General features: G+C 36.7%; 1 protein-coding gene across 2 annotated transcripts in view; it reads left to right on the top strand.

Annotated features, from left to right (window-relative positions):
• SLC39A10 (solute carrier family 39 member 10) overlaps positions 1–15,745 on the top strand; it is a 154,209-nt gene that overhangs the window by 98,434 nt on the left and 40,030 nt on the right. The gene's annotated exons all lie outside the window — the stretch shown is intronic.

The raw sequence follows: 15,745 nt of genomic DNA, 5'->3' as shown, positions 1-15,745 counted from the left end.
GCCGGGGGAAGCCGCGGAGAGGGCGCAGCCCAGCCGTCTGGTGTCCACGCGGCGACCGGCTTTGCTTTAAAGCCCCTCTGCGGACGGTCTGGAGGAGGCCCCGGCAAGGCGAACCCGTCTTTTATTACCTTAAAATGGGTAGAGGGGTAACGGCCGTAGGGGTCTCCCCTGCCGCATGAGCCCCAGGAGGGGTCCCCCAGCCTTGTGTTTTTTGTATCCCATCCAAAAGGAAGATCGATGGGGGTGGGGGGCGGTTTAAACGAGGTGGGGGGAGATGCCTTTGAGCTAAGGATTCACGTGGGAGGAATGGGTGGATTCTGGGGCTGAAATGCGGGAGAGGGGCGGGGGCTCGCCTGGCAGCTCCCGGAGCTGCGGCGTGGCTCCCTTGCTTTGTTCCGAAGGTAGGAGGGAGAGAAGTAAAAGGAGGGGTAGATAGACCCTCCCTCTGCCCTCCTCCTTTCACCCTCGGATCCTGGCCAGCTCCTCCCCTCCAAGGTGAGGACCACGAGGGGATGGAGTCCGGGCCTTGCGGAGCGGCGCAGTGAGGCCCGCAGTTAAGGGCGGGGTAAATGTGACGTTGAAGCGCTTCCTCTGACTGCAGTCTCGGGTGGAGGCCGCTTCACGTGGGCCTTGGGAGGCCGCCGAAGGACCCCGGACACAAAACCCTCCGGGGTGCTTAGCTGGGCGTTAAAACCAGTGCCAGACTTAGCTATTTTTAATAAAAAATATAGGACATTCGGTCTGTGCTATGTTTTGGACTCTTTTTTACATGAGAAATCTCAAAATCCCTAAGTATTAACACTAGTAAAATAACATGGTCTGAGACCGGAATAGCTGTGACCTTGGGCGATTAACTTGAGTTGGACTAGACAGCTCCCTTCCAACTCAACATTCTATGATTACTAAGGTTTTTCTTATTGACTTTTGCGGGGGTAAACTTGTCTCCACAAAAACTTTTAGATTGTCCTTAGAGCTTTGAAACTGAAGAAACGGAACTTTAAGGAGCTTAAAATATAAATTTATTACGATTCCTTGGATTTTTTAATGTTGAAGGGTGGGGGGTTACCACGTCTCCACGAAAACTTCATTGTCGGTAGGTTTATCCCTAGGAGCTTTGAAAGGAGAGGGGAACCTTAAGGAGCTTACATTTTAAAGAATTTATTTTGCTTGGCTTTGTGTTTATAAATCCCTGGTATTTCATAAGTATAAATCCTACATTAAATTGAATAGAAAAGTACACTTAGGCAGACTCCAGTTTCGAATTGCTTTAGATGTGGAAGTGTAAATTGAAAAATAAGGATCTAGGTGCCAACACCCAGAAGTCTTTATTTTTACAAGTTTCATAATAGCATATTTTTGGTAGTCTTTATTGGGAATTTATGATGGGATGGTCTCTGCCAGTTCTGGATATTGCTGAGATTTTTCTTCCTGGAATAGAAACAGCCAGAAGCTTGGCATATTGTCAATTACGAATCTAGTGTCTTTCAACATTTACTTACTTTGCCCAGTGTGCATTAGGAAGCACCGAAGAGTTAGAAAATGTATTTGGGTTACGTATTTCCTTTCTTCATAGCCTGCCTCAAAATAAAAAATAAAGTCGAGCCACATGGAGTATTTTTCCTAATACTGGTGCAGCCACACTTTTGCGAGATGGGATTGTATACTTTGTATGTAGATAGTTACATTGGTATTGTGCTGTTAATGTGATGTGTTTTTTTTTCCAGCAACCAGATTCATTACTTGAATTAGGGGTTTGAGTACAATCATATTGTCCGTTTTTTCCTTTTGTCTCATTTTTTTTTTATTCCTCCTTCATTGTTCCCTTTTCCTGATTTGAATGCCCACAGATCTGTACCTATTGTTCTGTTGTAGTATTGAGCCTTTCAAAGGTAACCATTTTATACTGGTTATTTCAAGTGCCTGGCTTGGACATGAAGGACTATTTTGGGTGGTCTTACTCAGAGCTTATTTCGTGTTTCTGAAGATCATTTTTAGAACATTCTCATTTTTCTTAATCTCTGCTTTCAAATTTAGCCAAATGAAATTAAGTTTTAGCAGAAAAAGTACTTAATTATTTGGTTAATAATAGAGGACCAGCTTGCCTGGGCTTACATTATAGGCACTTAGAAAATATTGGTTGAAATAAAATTTCATGTCTCTTCCCTTCCCCCCCAGAGAGGATTGCTAATTAGAAAGAAAGATTCGTGAATGGGAGATTTTGAAGTCTTGTGCCTTAAAGAGGTAGGCTGTATGGTCCTGGACCAGTTAGTCCAACTGGCTAGTCTTATGATGGAGAAAAAAGAGCAAGATAGACTAGAATAGAAAAGCAGGTGGGGGAAAATCCTTGCTTAGCTAATGTATAACCACAGAAGCCAGCTTATTCTATATTTACTGCTATAATCTTATTAAAAACATTGTGGACACTTATAACCAATTTTCAGAAAAGTTTGCCCGGGGAAGCTAGAAGCTTGACTATATATACAAAGGCATAGTGGTGCCCCCTGGTGTTGATTTACTTCGTGTTAAATCGAATCTCTTAGTTTTCTTTAAAATGTATTTCCTTAAAAGATGCAAGTTTTAGTTATTTTGATTATTTGTTTAAAGCCTTGCTCATGAGATCAAAGGCAGCATGTGTTTGGCCCTTTTCTATACCCCATATGATGACAATTTTGAGGGGGGGACACACACAAAATACATTAATGTTGAACAAAAATGGAGGGAAGGGAATTAGCAACTAACTGCATACTCTTTGAGTTAAGGATAACACTTGATTATGTCATTTATTTTGAAACCCCTTTTTTCTCCCCTGAATAATTGTATTACATGATTCATGCTTCCTTGGTTAGTAATTTGATTTTGTTTGTTTATCCTTATTGGAAAATAAAACCTGAAATGATAAAACCCTAATGTTGTTTTGTTTTTAAGATTTAGTTTATTGGCATAAACTTTAAGTGGGTAAACTTAAGATGATTTTAAATGTTTAAGGTTGAATACAGTGATGGAACTGATAATACCTCAGTCAATGAAAACTAACATTCCTGAATAGGATTAGTTGAAAATTCCAACTTAAATTTGTGAGTGGAATTAACAGCAAAATTAAACATACTTTCTGTTAAATTTGAAATTAAGATGGCTTTTAAATTCACCAGTGAAAAATAAGGCAATTTTAAAAAAGATAAAACCTAGAAAAAGAAGTAACTTCTATAATCAGGAATTCTTTAACTGAAACTGAAACGTATACATGTTATCTAAAGTGTCTGAATCAAGACTTAATTCCGAATATGTCCAAACTTACACAACCAAATTAAGTTTTGTACTTACTGGTCTCCTTAGAAAGTTATACACTTGGGGGCAGCTTGGTGGTGCAGTGGGTGGAACACCGCCTTGGATTCAGGCAGGAGGACTTGAATTCAAGTCCAGACACTTGACACTTAACTAGCTTTGTGATTCTGAGAAAGTCACTTAACCCTCATTGCCCCACCCCAAAGAAAAAAGGTTATACACTTCTTCCAATGATGCAGCTATTGACCAAAATATTTTTGGATCTCCTTTTTTGGAATTGATTTTGGAGACATTTTGGACACACAAGACGTCTGTGGTCTCTTTATTTTTGCTAAAAATGTCATCAATCAGTTTCATCACTTCTTTGTGAAGGCTGGGTGAACTTGGAGAACTCAAAACCACTCTAAGAATGACCCAGAAAAATGCATAGAAATAACTTTTAGGGAAATTAAGGTTTTAGACATATGGCTTCTCCCACACTAATAGTCCATAAGCCACCATTTGTTGGATATATTGTAGAAGGGATCATTATTCGTGTGTAGGTTTGACTAGATTTATGTTCCTTCCTCACTGAGATTCTGTGAAGTTTGCCACTACTCTAGCACAGGTTCTCATTACGCACACCTGGACTGTTGAACTTGCCTGCTGGTGGCTCAGCCTACCTCATCTCACCATTACATCCTCTAGCCACTGAAGTGATTTTCCTAAAGCTCAGGTTTGACCATGTTACTCATCCTACTCAAAAAACTATTCCCTCTTTATTGTCTCCAGGATCAAATACAAAATGCAATTTGGCATTTATGAATGTCCTTTATAACCTAATCCCTTTCTACCTTTCCAGTCTTTATACCTTACTTGCTATCACATACCTAGATCCAGTAAAGTATACTGATGTGGAAGTCAGGCTGAATTCAAATTCCATCTCAAACTTATTGGCTATATGACTTTGGATAACACATTATTTAACTTCTCAGAATAATTTTTTCTCGCTTAATGGGAGGTTATTATGTTTATGCTACCTGCAGCAGAATGTCTATATGTTAAGTACTTAAGGAAAATACTAAAAATAGGTCTGTGCAGAGGTGTTGGAGACTTAGAATTACCTGGCCCACTACCTTTATCTTACTGATGAAGCAATTCTTCCCAAAAAGCTGTGAATGACTTTTTTAATATGGCAGTGTTAGAATTGGTTTTAGATACTAAGACACTAAGCCTCAGAAGTACTGCATTAGGAATTTATTTATATTCATTGTGCTTCACTTAAATCTGTAAGTTAGTTTGTGGAATTAGATATACCCATCTGATGAGAAAATACTTAGGATGTGAAATAATACTTAAGTGGAAGGGAATTTAAGGTGGTAAAACTCTTTAAATATTCAATCTTAATCTATTTTAGAAACACTAAAAATGTAATTGAACAAATGTTTTTACTTGGTGTATATTACCTATGTATTTGCTTCCAGAGTTAAATATTAAGCCCTTATTTACTCCTCTATTTCTGACTTTTATAATTTGGAGAACTACACTTTTTTGGGGAAAAAATGGCTCTTGTTAATTTGTTGCTAAATTAATGTCATGTCATTGTAGGGAGCAGTAAGCTTGGGGAATTACAAAATGTGTGGGGCAGGATATCTGCTCTTAAGCTGCTTTTAGCTTGGAAGACCAAATATTTGTTTTTGTTCTAATAAAATCATTTATATATTATTGTCACTAGAAGCTGTCCCTAAATTTTTCCTTTTGTGAAAAGCGTTCTCTTAATTTTTTATTAACCTATACTGCTACTGTGATTATATTCCGTGTTCAGGGTTTCATAGTGTAACTCGTTTGCTAAATCTTTATCTTGTTGATAATGGCTGGGGAGAAAAATTCATTCTTGCCCCTAACCTATATTCCCCTTAATTAAATAATTTTGTCCCTCTGATTTTGTTTTTGGTTGTGATTTCCCCTCTCCCCTAGAAATGTATCCTTTACTTTGTTATGTACAGCAGAACTTCAGTTAATAGGAACCCTGATTTAAAAGGAAAAAATTCTGAATTCAGTTTTATGCAAAAAACCTAATAACAGAGCAAGCTTGAAATAGGAATTTGGAAAAATATGACTTTGGTAAATAAAGATCTTTTGTGCTTTCTACAGCTATGTTTATTACTATACATTCTGAATTGTTTAGAATAAATATTCAATTCTGACCCCGAGGCAAGAGCAGCATGTATTTCAATAATACAATAAATTCTGACAACTCACCATGGTACAGGAAGTTAGATAGATTTTCATTTTATTAAATTTATTCATAGATTTTGGTTTGGTACAGCCGATATTCCAGTAAATACACAAACTTCCGGATGTATGATCCCTAGAAGCATTTACTTTAATCAGTTAACAGGAGGAATTCTAACTTGTAACTTTGATAGTATGATATGAACATTACACAAGAGTTTTGTTGGCTCTCAATGTTGACTTTGTTATTGTTAATATGTTTTAGAAAGATTTCATTGCTCAAGGTTACTGGGGTAGTCCAAAGTGAATTCAGGGCTATACTAGGAGTGACTCTCAAATTGTCCCTAAGAAATCATGGTTATCCTTGTTTTTACTCTGTCCTCTCTATTCCTTTCTTCCTCCTCCTGTCTGCCTGTAACATGTGGTCCAAGTTATTAGTAATTTAGATATTTAAATGAGAAATAATAGAACACAAGACAACCCAGCTTTTCGAAGTTAAAACATTGAGAGCATGGAGGAATTGGACTGAAGTCATCTTATGTCAGCTTTTTTTGATGGAATTACCGAAGTGCCAATTTTTCACATGATGACCATTATACAGTTTTTTTGTTTTGTTTTGTTTTAGGGCAATGAGGGTTAAGTGACTTGCCCAAGGTCACACAGCTAGTAAGTGTAGTGTCTGAGGCTGGATTTGAACTCAAGTCCTCCTGAATCCAGGACTGGTGCTTTATCCACTTCGCCACCTAGCTGCCCCTTATACAGTTTTAAAGTTAGAATGGGTACATGATGATAAGGTGCCATCTTGTATCCATTGTGCTAATGTAAAAACATTTTTGATACTGTTGCTGAGTCCATTAACAGCAAAAAGATAATTTTTGGAGTGTCTAAGAACTTTAGAAACTCTTGTTCAGTCTTTGATTCTTGGGTAATGTTGACAGCAGACTTCTTGGTGTGTTCAGGAGTTTGTTTAGGGAACTTGTCCCTAAAGAAGTATAAACAAACAAGTAGCCTGAATATTGAATCTCTGTTCAATGGTGGGAATAGGTAGTAATGATACGGTCTCATCTAGAGCAGTGGGTTCTCAAATTTTGTTCCCAAGACCCTTTTATACGCTTAAAAATTGAGGACCTCTCTGCCTCCCTGCAGAGTTTTTGTTTACATTGGTTATATCTGTTGATATCTGTCATATTACAAATTAAAATGTCTTAGTATTATTAAGAAAATATTCAAATCTGACCTCAGACACTTAACACTTACTAGCTGTGTGACCCTGGGCAAGTCACTTAACCCCAACTGCCTCCCTAAAAAAAAAAAAAAACTAACAAAGAAAATAGTTTTGACCTCTCAGACTCCTGAATGGACCAGTGGTTCCTCAGACATTTCTCACTCAGCTCTGTGGGAGGTTAGAAAAGTCAAGAGGACTGACATAAGGACAGGATCCAGGTGGCAGTATTTCTGTGCTTCTAGAATACTGCTAGCTGAGTTAGAGATGGCATTTATATTGGGGCCAAATTCCTTTCTCTCTACCCTTGTTGCTTTAGGGCAAAGCCTCATTTGGCCTGTACCATTTAAGACTAGGAAAATGCCCTGCATTTGGAATCAGGACCTGAATTTAAATCCTTACTTTTCCTCATTTGGGAATGATGAAGTTGAACTAGATGATCTCTAGCATCCCTTTCCCACTCTAAATATGAGACTCTTGAGTGGTTAAGTTAAAACCAGAGTACCGTGCTCAGTAACAGCTTCTAATAGTTGAACTTACCTATTCCTTTTGATAGTTTTGTCATTTTTGTAGTCACGCAAGTTGGGTTTTGTTTCTTTGTTTTTTGGGGTTTTTTTAAGTGAGGCAAATGGGGTTAAGCGACTTGCCCAGGGTCACACAGCTAGTAAGTGTTAAGTGTCTGAGGCCATGTTTGAACTCAGGTCCTCTTGACTTCAGGGCCGGTGCTCTATCCACTGGGCCACCTAGCTGCTCCAAGTCATGCAAGTTTTTTTTTGTTTTTTTTTTTTTTTGCGGGGCAACGGGGGCCAAGCGACTTGCCCAGGGTCACACAGCTAGTTAAGTGTCAAGTGTCTGAGGCCGGATTTGAACCCAGGTACTCCTGAATCCAGGGCCTGTGCTTTATCCACTGTGCCACCTAGCTGCCCCCCAAGTCATGCAAGTTTAAAGTCCTCTAACTTAATCTCTCTCACCATCTACCTTCAATCAGTTGTCAAGGGTTGTTGATTTTTGGTTTTTTACAATACTTAAAACCTGTTTCCTCCTGTCATTTCTATATCTTTAGTTGTGAGACCTGTAATGAATTTTTGCGAGGTAGCATGGAATAATGAATACAGTACTAAATTTGGAGTAGAATGGGGGTAACTCTTCTAGTACCTACCTTAGAAGCTTTTTAAAGTTTCATTGGGATATATAAAGTCATAAAAATACCAGTTAGTATTTTGTCTGGATTATTGCCTCCTAACTGGTTTCCTTTTCTCCAAGTCTTTCTTCACTGAATACATTTGCATAATCAGCATATTACAGTAATCACTTCCCTACTCAAAAATCAATAGCTGTCCACTGCTTAAGTAAATTAAGTGTAGAATCCTTGAATCTGATTTTCCTCCATATTTGAAGCTTTAGTTGATAATGTTACCTGTTAGGCAATCCACATTCTAGTCAGGCTAGTAATACTTAACCATATACTACTCTTATAGCCCATTCTCTCCCATCTCCTTATGTTTGCTTAAACCATCATGGATACTACTACCCCGCCTTCACCCTCATTTCCTGCCTGCCATATCTCTGTTGTTCAATAGCCTTTTAGAGGCCTTAGGTCTTTAAGTTATTTATAAAACACCCCGCTTTCTCCACACTCTTGGGAATCTCGTTTCACTCATCTTCTTTTCACATAGAATACAAAGTTGTTTGGTTTGATGTATATGTCTAATCCATTAGGCATCTGGTGAGTCCCTTGAATGACAGACTATTCATTTCATCTTTGTTGAATTGTTGGCCATGGAAAAGTGATAGATGCTCACTTCAGCCATCTAGTGGTGAAAGTAAGAAACTGCTTTGGTGAGTCCTGCTGAGTAATTAAATTTCTACAATCACATAATAGGAAGTGACAGTCATACCACATACAAACAAAAGCATTAGTAGAACCATAGTAGATTCTGTTCATCTAGTGTACTTGGTTTGTCACTGTTAGAAAAGGAAATTAAATTAGTGTGGTACAGCTTTGTTTTTACAAATGTATTTGTAATGCTGGGGATCTTATGCTAATACTACTAGGGGACAGCTGTGCCAATTATGACTTGATAGTACATGTGACAAAAACAAAAATTATAAAGAAATAATATAAAGTAGAAACTACTTCAGGCGGGAAAAATAGTACATAAACTGAGGGGATTGAAATGACTAGAAAGGTCAGCTCTCCTATAAGGTTTCTTTTTTCTTTCCTTAATAGTCACTTAACCCTCATTGCCCCGCCTCCCCAAATTAACAATTAAAAAAAATTTTTGAGTTCTAAATTCTCCCTTCCTCCTCCCCTTCTCTCCTCTTTGAGAACACAAGTGATTTGATTTATTTTATTAGATTTTGGGGGGGGGGCAATTGGCGTTGTGACTTACCTAGGGTCACACAGCTAATAAGTGTTAAGTGTCAGAGGCCGGATTTGAACTCAGGTCCCTCCTGACTCCAGGGCTGGTGCTCTATCCACTGCACCACCCAGCTGCCCCTGATTTGATTTTGATTATACATGTGAGGTCATACAAAACATGTCCATAATATGGCATCCAAAAGAAAACACAACCAAAATAAAGTATTAAAAATATGCTTCAATTTCTTCTAATCAGAATTCATCTGTCCTCTCTTTGGAGATGAATAGCATTTTTCATCATGGGCCTTTGTAGTTGTCTTGGATTATTGTGTTGATGGATTAGCTAAGTCTTTCACAGTTGATCATCCTTACAGTATTGTTATTATTATGTGTAGTATTTTCCTGGTTCTGCTCACATCACTTTGCATGAGTTCCTATAAGTCTTTCAAGGTTTTTCTGAAACCATCCTATTTGTCATTTATTTTATTTTAATTTTTAAATTTTATTTTTCTCAATTACATGTAAAAAAATTTTTTGCATTCGTTAAAAAAATTTTACTTCCAAATCCCTGCTCTGCTCCCAAAGACAAGCAAGTTGATATAGATTACACATGTGAAGTCATACAAAACATACTGTTCTCTCTTTTTGTCGTGGCTAAGAATTGGAATTCAAAGGAACGACCATCAAAGGAATGGCTAAACAAGCTCTGTGGTATATGATTGTGATGGAATATTATTGTGCTATAAGAAATGACAAACAGGACAATTTCAGAAAGGCCTGGAAAGACTTCATGAACTGATCATGAAATGATCATGAAGTGAGCAGAACCAGGAGAATCTTGTGCACAGTGACAGCAATATTGTTTGGTGAAGAACTGTGAATAACTTAACTATTCTCAGCAATACAACAATGATCCAAGCCAGTACCAAAGGACTAATGATAAAGCATACTATCTACCTCCAAAGAAAGAACTGATCCTCCTGAACCATGCTATTTTTTACTTTCTTTAATTTTTTCTTTTATTCAGGTTTTCTTAAACAAAATGAATAATGTGGTAATATTTTACATAACTGCACATGTATAACCTATATCTGATTATAATTTCCTCAGGGAGGGGAAAGAGGGAGAGAAGGAGGCATAGAATTTGGAACTCAAAACTTTAAATTAAAATGTTTATTATGAGGAAAAACATATTGTTCATCATTTCTTATATCACAGTAGTATTCCATCTCAATCATATACTGCAGCTTGTTTAGCTATTCCCCAACTGATGAGTATTTCCTCAATTTCCAATTCTTTGGCACCAGAAAAAGAGCTGCTATAAATCTTTTTATACAAATAAGTCCTTTTCCCTTTTATTTGATCTCTTTGGGATACAGACCTACTAGTGGTAATGCCTGGTCAAAGAATATACATACAGTTTTATAGCCCTTTGGCTGTAATTTCGAATTATTCTCCACAATGGTTAGGTCAGTTCAAAACTCCACCAATCATATATTGTTGTTTAGTCATTTTTTTCAGTTGTGTCCAATTCTTTGTGAACCCTTTTGGGGTTTTCTTGCCAAAGATAGTGGAGTGGTTTGCCATTTCTTTCTCCAGCTCATTTTACAGGTGAGGAAGCTGAGGCAAATGGGCTTGACTTGCTTAGTGTCACACAGCTAGTAAGTGTCTGAGGCCAAATTTGAACTTAGGTCTACCAGATTTCAGGCCCAGCACTCCATCCACTGTACCACCTAGCTGCCCTATAACAGTGCATTAGTGTCCCAATTTCCCTACATCCCCTCCAGCATTTGTCATTTTCCTTTTCTGTCATGTTAGCTAATCTGATAGGTGTGAGGTGGTATCTCAGAATTGTTTAAATTTGTATTTTTCCTAGAGCATTTTTCATTTGCCTATTGGTAACTTTGATTTCTTCTCAAAATGGCTTGTTCGTATCCTTTGACCAGTTATCAATTTGGGAATGGCTTATTTTTATAAATTTGGCTCAGTTACACACACACACACACACACACACACACACACACACACACGAAACTATGTGTGTGTGTGTATGTAAATAAATATAGTTGAAAAATGAGACCTTTATCAGGTGACAACCTTGTTCCCATTTTCCTGTGTTCCTTCTAATTTTGCTGAATTAGTTTTGTTTCTACAAAAGCTTTTTAATTTGATGAAATCAAAATTATCTATTTTACTTCCTTTAGTTCCCTCTATCATCTCTTTTGGTCATAAACTCTTCCTTTATCCATAGATCTGACAGGTAAATTTTTCAGAGCTCCCCTAATTTACTTGTGATACCATCCTTTATGTCTAGATCAGTTATCCATTTTGACCTTATCTTGGTATTTGCTGTGAGATGTTGGTCTATGCCTAGTTTCTGCCAAATTGCTTTTCTGCCTTCCTGGCAATTTTTGTCAAATGTTGACTTTTTACTCTGAAAGCTTAGATCTCTGTGTTGATCAAAGACTAGATTACTGTGGTCATGTATATTATGTACCTAATCTATTCTACTAATCTACCACTCTATTTCTTAGGCAGTAACCAGATTGTCTTGATAGTTACTACTTTGTTAATATAGTTTGAAATCTGGAACTGCTAGGCCGCCTTCCTTAATTTTTTGTTGTTGTTGTTAATTACTTTGATATTCTTTTTTTAAATCATAAAAGTATTTTATTATTTTCCAGTTATATGTAGAGATAGTTTTCAGCATTTGTTGTTATGAGATTTCTAGTTTCAAATTTTTCTCCCTCCCTGCCCCCTCCCCAAGACAGAAGGCAATCTGATATAGATTATATATGTACAGTCACATTAAACATATTTCTGCATTAGTCATGTTGTGAAAGAAGAATCAGAACAAAAGGGAAAAACCTCAAAAAAAGAAAAAGCAAAAACAAAAAAAGTAGAAAGTGTGAGTTCACTCTGCATCCATATTCCACAGTGGTGTTATTATTGTTGTTTTTCTGGATGTGGAGAGCATTTTCCATCATGAGTCCTTTGGAATTATCTTGGACAGAAGAGTTAAGTCTGTCACAGTTGATCATCAAATAGTGTTGTTGATACTGTGTACAATGTTCTGATTTTGCTCATTTCACTCAGCATCAATTCATGTAAGTCATTCCAGGTTATTCTGAAATCCTCCAGTTTATTGTTTCTTACAGCACAATAATACTCCATTTCATTCACATCCCACAACTTGTTTAGCTGTTCCTCAGTTGATGGTCATCCCTATGATTTCCAATTCTTTGCCACCACAAAAAAAGCAGCTATAAATATTTTTGTACATGTGAGTCCTTTTTCCTTTTTTATAATCTCTTTGTGATAAACTGTGGTATTGCTGGGCCAGAGAGTATGCACAGTTTTATAACCCTTTGGACATAGCTTCAAATTGTTCTCCAGTATGGTTGGATTGGTTCACAACACCACCAATGCACTGGTGTTGCAATTTTTTCACAGCTTCTCCAACATTTATTATTTTCCTTTTTTGTCATATTAACCAATCTGATAGGTGTGAGGTGGTGCCTCAAGAGTTGTTTTTATTTGCATTTCTCTAATCAGTAGTGATTGAGAACATTTTTATATGGCAATAGATAACTTTGATTTCTTCGTCTGAAAACTACCTGTTCATACCTTTGACCATTTCTCAATTGGGTAATGACTTGTATTCTTATAAATTTAATTTAGTTACTTATATATTTTATTTTTATTATTTTTGTCTTTTTTTTTTTCAGGGCAATGAGGGTTAAGTGACTTGCCCAGGGTCACACAGCTAGTTAAGTGTCAAGTGTCTGAGGCCGGATTTGAACTCAGGTACTCCTGAATCCAGGGCAGGTGCTTTATCCACTGCACCACGTAGCTGCCCCCTAGTTACCTATATATTTTAGAAATAATGTCTTTAACAGAAACTCTCGCTGTAAAAATTGTTTCCCAGCTTTTTATTTCCCTTCTAATTTTGGATGCATTGCTTCTGTTTGTACAAAACCTTTTTAATTTAATGTAATCAAAGTCATCTCTTGCTATTTTTGACCTTTTGTTCTTCCAGATACATTTTTTTTACTACTTTATCTGGCTCTGTAATATAATTCGTTGCTAATTTGATTGGAATGGCATTGAATAAGTAAATTAAGTTAGGTAGAATTGTCATTTTTACTATATTGGCTTGGCCTACCCATATGCAATGACTTTCCCCAATTGTTTTGAATTGTCTTTGTATAAACAGCATTTTATAATTTTCATATAAGCCTTAGGTTTATCTTGACTTGATAGGCTCACAAGTATTTTATATTTGTGTGTAGTTAGTTTAAATGTAATTTCTCTTTCTATTTGTTGTTTCTAGATTTTGTAGGTAATATGTAGAAACAGTGATGATTTATGTGGATAAATAGGTAGCAGTTGGTCTATAAAGGAGCTGAGGGTTTTAGTGAACTGCAAGGTCAATATATTTCAGTATTGTGATATGGCAGTCAAAAAAGTTAATGCTGTCCTTTGGCTCCATTAGAAAGGGCATATTTTCAAGGAATTGGAAGCTGATAATCCCTTTGTATTCTGCCTTTATCAAATTACTTCTGCAGTATTGTGTTCAGTTCTGAGCATCACAGTTTAAGAAGGGTATTAATAAATTGGAGAGTATTCAAAAGAAGGCAACCAGGAAGGATGCTAAAGGGCCTTGAGATAATGGCATTAGGATCAGTTGAAAGAACTGGGCATATTAGCTTTGAAAAAAGAAGACTCTTGGGAGACATGAAAGCTATATTCAGATATTTGAAAGACTGCCTTGTGGAGGAGTGAGGAGACTTGTTCTGTTTGGTCCCACAGGGCTGAACCAGGAACAATGTGTGGAAGTCGCAAGAGGCAAATTTAAGCTTTGTGTCACAAAATACTTCTTCTTTTTTTTTTTTTTTTTTTTTGGTGGGGCAATGAGGGTTAAGGGACTTGCCCAGGGTCACACAGCTAGTAAGTGTCAAGTGTCTGAGGTCGGATTTGAACTCAGGTACTCCTGAATCCAGGGCCAGTGCTTTATCCACTGCACCACCTAGCTGCCCCACAAAATACTTCTTAATAATTGAGAAAACCTCTATTCTTAATTGGTGTTCAGAGAGGCTCCAGTAGAAATAGCGCTTTAATTTTGTAATGTGGGAGTAACATTTTTATTGATAATTTTATCACCTTCATGTAACAAAATGATATCTCAAACTAAAGCTTTTTGGTTATACTTAGTACATTTTGTCACCAAGACTTGCTGTTTTCAGTACCTTTGAATTACTTTAAAAAGTATAATATAATAATGATGTTGCTGATGCATTTATTGTCTTTCTTTATCTGCATTAGTCAGTGTTAAATATTGCATCCACACAGGAACTGAATGCTTTTGTTTTAGAATGATGATGTGACAGAAAAGGAAAGGGAATCCTAGATATTTATAGGACACTTGTTGCTCCAGAACACTAATTTTTTTATGATTAGTAAACTCATCTATTCATACCCCTTTTTTATTTGTATAGGCCTTTTCATTTATAAAGCAGCTAGGTGGCACAGTAGATAAAGCCCTGGTCTTGGAATCAGGAAGACTCATCTTTTTTAGTTCAAACCTAGCCTCAGATACTTACTAGCTGTGTGACCCTGGGCAAGGTCACTTAACCGTGTTTGCCTCAGTTCTTCACAAGTAAAAGCTGGAGAAGGAAAGAGCAAACTACTCTAGTATCTTTGCCAAGAAAGCCCTAAAATTGGGTCACAGAGTCAGACACGACTAAATGACTAAATAACAACAACAAAATTTCATTTATAGGATTATAGGGTCATGGAGTTAGAGGTGGAAGAGATTGTAGAGACTTGTCTAATTCCATTCCCTCATTTTGTAAATGAGGAAATAAACTTAGTTTAACTGAATTACCACAAGCCATACAGATAGTAACAGTAGCGGGATTTGAATCCAGGTCCTTAGACTACAAAACTGTTTGTACTGTACAATTCTTCCTCTAATAGTTGAAGACCCTTGGTAATATTTAGTAATTTACAGAGGTGTGTTTTTATGTTTGTTATAAAGTTTCAAAATATTATTTGAGAGCAAATGATTGATGATAGTGATAGCCATTTGTACATTTTACCTTGAATCCACAAGCGGCTACTTAGCTTTTAACTTAATGGATTTGATACAGAGACTGGAGAAGACTATATCAGTCTGTCTGAAATATTCCATATTTATTCATCTTTTGATTTCACAGTTTGCTACCTGGTTGTAGTAATCGATATGGATCATACCTAAGTAAAGGCCAAATATAAATCAGTAACTGATCATTTAGGGACTGCCCTGTAACAGCTATTTATGTTGTCAAGTTCCTTTGATATTGAATATAATTATTATAATAAATAACATACAAGAAAAATGTCATAAAAATCCAATAACTAATGGCAACCTAATACTTTGTGGTCTGTGTGAAGCTTTACTATATGGTCTTTATGGTAAGGTGAGATTATTTTTAGCTAGGAGAAGGAAGTGATTTCTAGGTAAAGTTGAAGGAAAAGGTTTTTTAGTATAGAGGAGTGGAATACGTATATATAGAGGATTGAATATAGAAAAGTGGACAAGGAGCAGAAAGTGCTGGGAAAACATTTATAGAAATAAAAATAAAAGTTATTAGAAGGGTTCTGTTTTTTTAAATGTTTCTTCT

Source organism: Dromiciops gliroides, chromosome 3 (assembly GCF_019393635.1).
Source record: "Dromiciops gliroides isolate mDroGli1 chromosome 3, mDroGli1.pri, whole genome shotgun sequence".
In the NCBI taxonomy this organism is placed as follows: Eukaryota; Metazoa; Chordata; class Mammalia; order Microbiotheria; family Microbiotheriidae; genus Dromiciops; species Dromiciops gliroides.
The sequence above is the reverse complement of the archived record's forward strand: the minus strand, read 5'-3'. Positions and strand labels throughout refer to the sequence as shown.